The sequence below is a fragment of the Leuresthes tenuis genome, unplaced genomic scaffold (assembly GCF_036924035.1).
Source record: "Leuresthes tenuis unplaced genomic scaffold, fLeuTen1.0.hap1 SCAF_22, whole genome shotgun sequence".
Classification (NCBI taxonomy): domain Eukaryota; kingdom Metazoa; phylum Chordata; class Actinopteri; order Atheriniformes; family Atherinopsidae; genus Leuresthes; species Leuresthes tenuis.
In genome coordinates this window covers 5,977,512-5,985,243 of record NW_027325376.1, presented here as the reverse complement: position 1 = coordinate 5,985,243, position 7,732 = coordinate 5,977,512, and positions in this window count along the sequence as shown.

Below are 7,732 nucleotides of genomic sequence, written 5' to 3'. Positions count from 1 at the left end.
ATACGAACAACACAACTCTCGCTCAGTAGTGGCCTTCTCCCAGCAAGAACTATTTAGGGACGGCTCAAAAAATGCAACAAAGAATACGGGGGTGTTCACCTGGCCTTCAAACTTGGCAGATTCTAATCTGATTGGAGTTGATGACATTTGCAGGAAGCATTCGAGTCCACAAAGACGCCACCAACAACCCACAGAACCCAAAGGATTTACAGGTCAGAGCTTGTCTGGTGAGATGAGGACGACCAACTCGGTATTAGGCAGGTGGTCATAATGTTAAGGCTGATCAGTGAAAAATAAATGCTGCTTAAAATGGAAATTTTAAAGAAAAAAAATGTTAAACAGTGAAATTATAGTGTCTTATAACACACCTACTCTAAAATGAACAAATGCAAGGCTGACATTAGTTTTAATATAGGTATCATCTTTTATATAGGTACTGTTGACATTATCGTATGATATTATAGTAATATATATCGTTTATCATATGTAAGTCGCTTTGGACGAAAGCTTCTGCTAAATAAGTGTAATGTATTAATAATTCAAACACTAATATTGGAACTTTAATATATATATATAATTTACATAGTTACTCGTTTTACTTGAGTTTTGTTGAGCTTTTGCCACATCTTTCTGTGGAGGAGAATCGTGGTGTATCATCCACTGTTTAAATCTAAGTAAAAAACATAACTATGACTCAATATTTATGCTTCTTGGTATTCTTTGTTTGTCTTTCTTTGTTCTCGATTATTCACCTATTTTGTTAATTGTTTCACTGCTGGAAAAAGATCAGAGAAGAAGTCACAAGGCTGCTTCTAAATATACAACAGCCAAGTGGACAAGGAGAAAACTCCTCCCCAAGATCAGAAAAAAGAAGGAAAAAAGAAAAGATAAATCACAAGAGACAGACTATTATTTTGATAAATAAACACAGAGTCTCTAACTGGTCACACAAGACAAATTCACATCATTATCAGGCACAATCCGTTATCAGGCCACAGACTTCATACTGATCAAATAGTACAAAGTAGCAACTCCAATTGTTAGTCACCAACTGTCACCCCTGGGATCTACCTCTGGGAATCCACTGCCCTTAGGGCGAGATGCTCAGCAACATTTGACACAGCACATTTTTTGCCCTGACACACAATTTGCAATGTGACAGTCTGTGTATGCCACTGCTGTCTAACACCGAGATCAGTAGGATTGTTTGCTTGCATCTGAAATTAATTGGTTCACATTTACACAGTGACCTACTGGCAAAGTGGGGTTGTCAGCTGGTTTCAGCTGTGGTCCCTCCTGTGGGACTTTTATTTGGTGGAAGCATGGGAAGCATCGCGTCCCAAACCATCAAATGCAGCATCTTAACCTTTTCCTCAGAGGAACGGGCTGCTGCTGAATGCACAACAGTTGCTTGACATTAAGGAAACTGAAACTGCTGGCTCTGAAAGGGACAAGGTGACATGCTTAAAAGACCTTTAGCCAAGGAATGCGTCAGCAGAAGTTCTTCAGTGTGTAGCCCAGACCTTAGAGGTCGGGATAATTCTACTGCTCTAAGACTGTCTTTCTCGCTCTAGATAAAAAGGTTAGATACCGACTGTGAGAGAGCAGGTGACTGAGACCAATACACAGCTGCATTACAGTTACACAGAAGCTGATGATATTGTAAGAATCTGAGTCATATGAGTCACTTTCTATCTTCACTGTAAGAAATTGTGCACAAATCTTAAGCCGTTATGCTGCGCAGCAGGTTATTTAATTTACAGAAGAAGGATTCTCTGAGTGTCTGATACTGGTATCTATGATACGAAAAAGGTTGAAGAAAGAAGTCGTATGAAAGCACACGTATACATAATATGTGTTTTTCCTTGCACAAGATTTAACATAAATATTTATTATCAAATTCAGCTTCATCAACAGCAACATTATGAATCTTTTAACTTCCCTTTATTCCTTGTGTAATTTTGTTTTTATCCAACGTGAAAAGAGGTTTTCATCTGATTTCAACTTAGCCTTTGCACCACACTAAACTGTCCATTCAAAAACATCAGACTATTATGAGGATATTCCTGATCAAAGGGAATAATACAGGGCAAAATTTCACAAAACTGAGTGAAAAACATTTTGTCACTGGTCTCAGCTGATAAGCTAAAACTCTAAATTAAAACCCTTTGCTTTGCATTGACTAAATCCCCAAAAGTTAATGAAAACTAATTTAAGTGACTTGTCTTGAAGTAAATTTTTCTATATTAAAACTCAGATGTAATTCTATACCTTCTGCCACATTTAACATACTTCTGTGCATATAGAGATTTCTCCCACTTGTATCTCAGCAGCTGCTAATCTCACGCTTTTTTGGCATCTTTGACTCCCTAACTTGACAAAGTAAACACACAAATAATGCAATGTACGATATGTTTCTTGGCAAACTTTGTTCCCAATCATGAAATCTTAACGTGCTATGTTCTTTAGTATAGTTTTGTATGCAGCCCTTTTTTTTTTGGGTTGTTTTTTGGCTCCATTGCTAAACCACTGGCTTGACTGCTACTTCTGCAGTTTATAAAAACATTACATGTTAAAAATGTTTACAACTTTATTCTAATTTGAGGAAGCTAACTTCCCATTTTTTGCCAGTCTTCGTTCAAACGTAGCATAGGAGTTGTCTGTAGTTGGGCAGCACTGATGTAACAAATGTTACTTTTTAACAATTTAAAAAAAAGGTTTGCGCTAATTTTCTATCTCTATCCTTATTCCTCTATTTGACAGTAAAATGCCCTGTTATGCCTATTATATTCCTATAACAATCAACATGATTGTTCATCTTGTGATAAAGTCTACAGTCAAAACTCATGACCAATACAAAAAAAGACATCTTTGCTGTAAAATTCTCATGACATTGTTTATGTTTTTGTTATTTTACTAAAGTTTAAAAAGCTGAGCGTACTTCTGAGTATTTTCTACCTTATCTTTATTTTGGTTGGGAGTCGGCCTCTTTAGCGTTAATCATTTCCCATCCACATACAAAGAGAGCCAGCAGCTTCAATGGTTGATTTATGAGAGCAACAGAAATTCTAATTTTTTTTTGTTTCAGCTAACAACCCAGTTTTGGTAATGGATTTGGAAGTTCAAAAAACATTAAAAACATTTTGGCACAGACCTTCCTATCATGTGTTGTGTTTTAACAGCAGAGAGTTGAATCAGGATCAGTCCCACTCTGTTGTGCATTAGAGGAGTTAGGTAATTATGCAATACTGTAATTACTATAGCAACAGTTGTTCATAACTTTGCACCATGGGACAGGACAACAGCCCCACTTGCTTGTTTGTACCTTGGTCAGCTCCTCTTTCAAACGTCGGTCAGCTATTTCAGTAACCATCAAAGCGTATTTTCATTAATTAGAACACAATCCTCTGTGTGCTTTAAAAAACACAATATACTCCGATGAGGCTATTTAGGGCAAGACATTCTCTCGCACAGATATTTGAAAGTGACAACGCACAGGCACCAGCGACTCGCACATGCACACACAACAGTACACTGGGTATCCTGCTCACACAGGAACAATGTGCACAGTGGAACACTTTGAACCAGTACAGCATCATTAGCGTTCTAGGTTGCCAGAGGCTATGGGAAAGGGCTACCACACACAGCTCAGCATCTCACAGTGTCTTCTGCAAAGCCCATGAGGTTCATTATAAAAACATGAGTGCCTGTAGCCAGCACATTGTGAACCAGAAGAAAGTTATCACGGCCATGATTCAATTGCCTGTATCTTTCACTCAAAAGGGTTTTCCCTGCTTTGGGTTCTTCAGGCTCATTTAACAAATGGCAGGGGAGATTCTCAAGGCACTTTGTCATTATCTTAAAGGGAAAGATGCTACTTGAAACAAAGAATATCGACAGTGTTTTAAATATGCTTGTACCCTCCAGCAGAGTGCGTTGACTAATTTATACACAAAAACGATACAGAGGTGAGTATAAGCACATGAAAATACAAACACCTACACTCTCAAAACACACTCACACGGTTTGTTCCAGTAGCATCCAGTAGTGCTTTGGTTCTTTATATATTCATGCCGATAGCTGGCTTCTACAAACAGGTAAAATTACCGAGAAATATCATTATCTGAAGGCATCTGCTGACCTTGACAGTGCATGAAGTACAGCTTCTCACGTCTTCTCTTCCGAACAGGAGAACAGAGCGGTGAGAACAAACACATTGCCTAATCCACGCTGAAGTCAGCGCTCTCAAGAGATGAAACGCAAAAGCAAAGTCCCCCCTCCCCCTGAAATCTGTTCTCCCTCACCCCCTCCCTGTCTCTATCTGCTTCACTATTTTTTTCTCCTCACACTTTGCCCTGCCATCTCAAGAATGGTGTCACTTTCACTACTCTCCTGGAAAAGTGCTGTCAGCGCTTGTCTCAAAGTGCTGTGAAATTTCAGAAAGTCTCTCCAAGTAACCCTACACTTGTCAAGTCTAAGTGGTACATATCCGGTACATAGCACCCTCAGAAAGTTGGAAAAACTACCACTAATGGGGCTCCTGCAGAATTTGCAGTGTCCAATGTCTAAAAACTCAAACTGCAAACGAGATTCAATTCAATGATTGCTGCTTGTGGACAGAAATAGAAGTAGTCTATTCAAACTCCAAAACTATTTTATAATTCTTACAAACCAAATGGATACCTTTGCTTCGCATCTGTATGGGCTTACAAATACTGCAACAAGCCAGCCCAGGTGGAACCAGCTCCATGTAAGCAATGTGTTACACTGCAGTGTTTCCCACTTAACACGTGTGTGCCAATTAAGCTCTGTAAATACCTCTGTTGCTGATGTTTTGCTAATTACATTAGCAAAGAAAACTATGATTAATATAAGGAATTCTACTTCTAAATATGCAGTTTTGATGACAAGAGCATTTAAGGGTTTTAGGAATGCCAGGAAAGACTGCTAAATATGTCCGAAGTGCACTGTTAACGCTGCATTTCACTTTATAGTGGCAGATAACAAGCGAGGCTACATAAGTCTGAGTCAGAAAGCCAAAGCTTATAGCAGTTTAGCTTCTCACTTTACTCACTGGCAGTTCTATTGATTGCCACAAGAATGACTACATATGTATGAAATGCATTGCTAATCTTGCAATGCACTTTATTGTGGCAGTGAGCAAGCTAGGCTAACCAAGTCAAAGCGTAGCAGTCTCAGCTAGTAAAATATTACATCTAAATCTAATCTGCATCAACATCAGCCTTTAATGTTAAATCTACATTGATGTGTCTCACTGAACCCAGATTGAAATAACGAGGTGTCCTTGATGTTGAATCAATTTTTCAACCACAAATGACGTTTTATTAATATTTATTCAACTGCTATCTAAAAAGTTAGTCTAGGCTACATATTGGTTGATTTAATATTGAATGTTCTATTTTATTTTTGAAATACAGTAATTATACCAAGCAAAGTCTGCTTCATTTAAACAGCCTCACCTGTTGGTAGAAAGTGGCAAGATTTTGTTTTATCTGTTACCACTTTCAATCTTGTAAAGCTTTTTCAAAAACGTTTCTATTTCATCACCGCAGCAGAACAAAGGCTTGAAAGTTGTCACACATGTAGTCACAGATGAAACTGATAGTACTTTTTCATCTGCAATTGGGCCAACGAGTCAGCAAGTGTTTCCTTTTCCCCTTAATTTAACTCAACATTTAGTGGGAGAGGTCAATCAGAAAGTGTCCTTGGGCATGACAGTGGACTCCACATGGACTCCACATGACTAAGACATGCGGTCTGTGTGTGTGTGTGTGTGTGTGTGAATGGATGAATGTGGCTTGTAGTGTAAAAGCATGTTGAATAGTCATTTAGACTATAGTCTAAATAGGAAAGCGCCAACTAAGTACAGTCTATTTACTATTTCCATGCCCTATTTAAGTAAGTTCTCACCCTTCCTGTTAGCAGCAGTAAGGCAAACATTGGTGAAGTGATGGGACAGTGAACTGGTATTGTGTTTGGAATGTATTTTTACACATCTAGCCTTTTAAAACATTGTATTTTCAGCTTAAACCGAAAATCAACCACACTGAACCTAAATCAACATTAAATTAAAAACTCTTGTGTTTTGCTTCTCACGAGCACTGGCTTGCATAACATTTTATTCATTTATGCTTGAAAATGATCAGATCAGTCGTAACTTATGAAGAATAGGACTAAAGTGAAGGGTGTCTGACCAAACAAATGACCCTTTCCTACTTGTTAAAGCTTGTAAGTCATTCATTTGAGGGCAGTATTATTAGTGCTGCTCAATTTCTTACATTTATTTATATATTTTTTTAACAAATTTAAGCTACTGAGGCCACTTGTAAACAGCTCATCTGAAAAATGCATGTGTCACCCTGCATTTGGATGACTTCCTGTTTTTACCGGCAACTGTCACACCCTAATGAGTGAAGGATGACTGGCTGAACTCCTCGCTTTTATAAATACCCTCCTTTTTGGCTGTGTCTCCATTGCCTAATTAATTCCCGTCTCTAAATTAGATTAAATGGAATTTAGCACTCCTACACCATCTATATACTTTTCATTACCCCACAGTCTTCCATAATCATTAATTAGTTTGAGTGTTTTATGTATTCACTGTGATTTTGATTAAATGCCAACGAGCAAAAAAGTAAGGGGGATAAATGGTAGGGAGTGAAGAGGCAAGGGAAAAATATGTTTACGTGTCAATTACAGGCTAGCACGGTATCTTAAAAAGTATGCCAAAGTTGTACATTATTTATTACAGCTAACAGACGTGGTTCTAATGCAGCGAGAAGATGAGTAATCATGGCCCTGGGACCTACAGTACTGTAGATCCCAGACTAGTGCCAGGGTGTCATTCATGCCACAGTAAATTTTCTCCACACATTTGATATTAATCATTGCTTGCATCACTGATACTAATCTTCTTTATTTTTTGCCATTATTAGTTCTGCCTTTCACTTTCTTTTTTTCCCTTTCCAGCCTGTCTAGATTTGTAATGCTGCACTCCCCTTTCCTTGGCACCTCAAATGTGTAGACAGACAGTCACAAGCCTGTCAAAACCAAGGATAAATTAAGTGAAAGAGACCATTAACCATCTGCTTTTTTGTTTTTTTTTCATTGAAGTGTAAATTCCCTTTTATTTTCACCTTACTAGAAACACTAATTAAAAATGAGATGGAAAGGTCAGTGTAGCAATACCTCAGGCAAATGTCAGGGTAAACAGCAGCAAAAGTCTCACATGCTCTCTTTTTCCCCGTTGCTTACAGCACAGACTCATGCTGAATTTTTTTGCATGCTAACCTGTTCCCACTCTCATAAATGACCTCCCTCTCACCCTTTTCCTAGATGTATACAATACACACACACCTACAAACACTCTTCCCAGCTGCAATTTTCTGTTGTGCTGCTATGTTCCACTCCTTAAGCACTTTTTTCCGCAATGCCCCCACTCCTGCATCATGTGACATAGCCTCTTGAGCCTCAGTAATACCACTTCTTCAGCTCCTAGCCACCGAAAGAGGAGATGACTCTTTAAAGACCCTCGAGCTTTAGAGAAAGAAAGGTCTGAATGGCATATGCCCCATGAACAGACAGTTTTATTGGCTGTAGGTTCCCATAATCTCTTACCTCAGGAGCCCCGCCTCCATCCCCCTCCTCTCCTGGCTGCCTTCCATGCTCTGATATTTCACTGTTGCCAGATGCCACATTAGAGGAGGCAGTG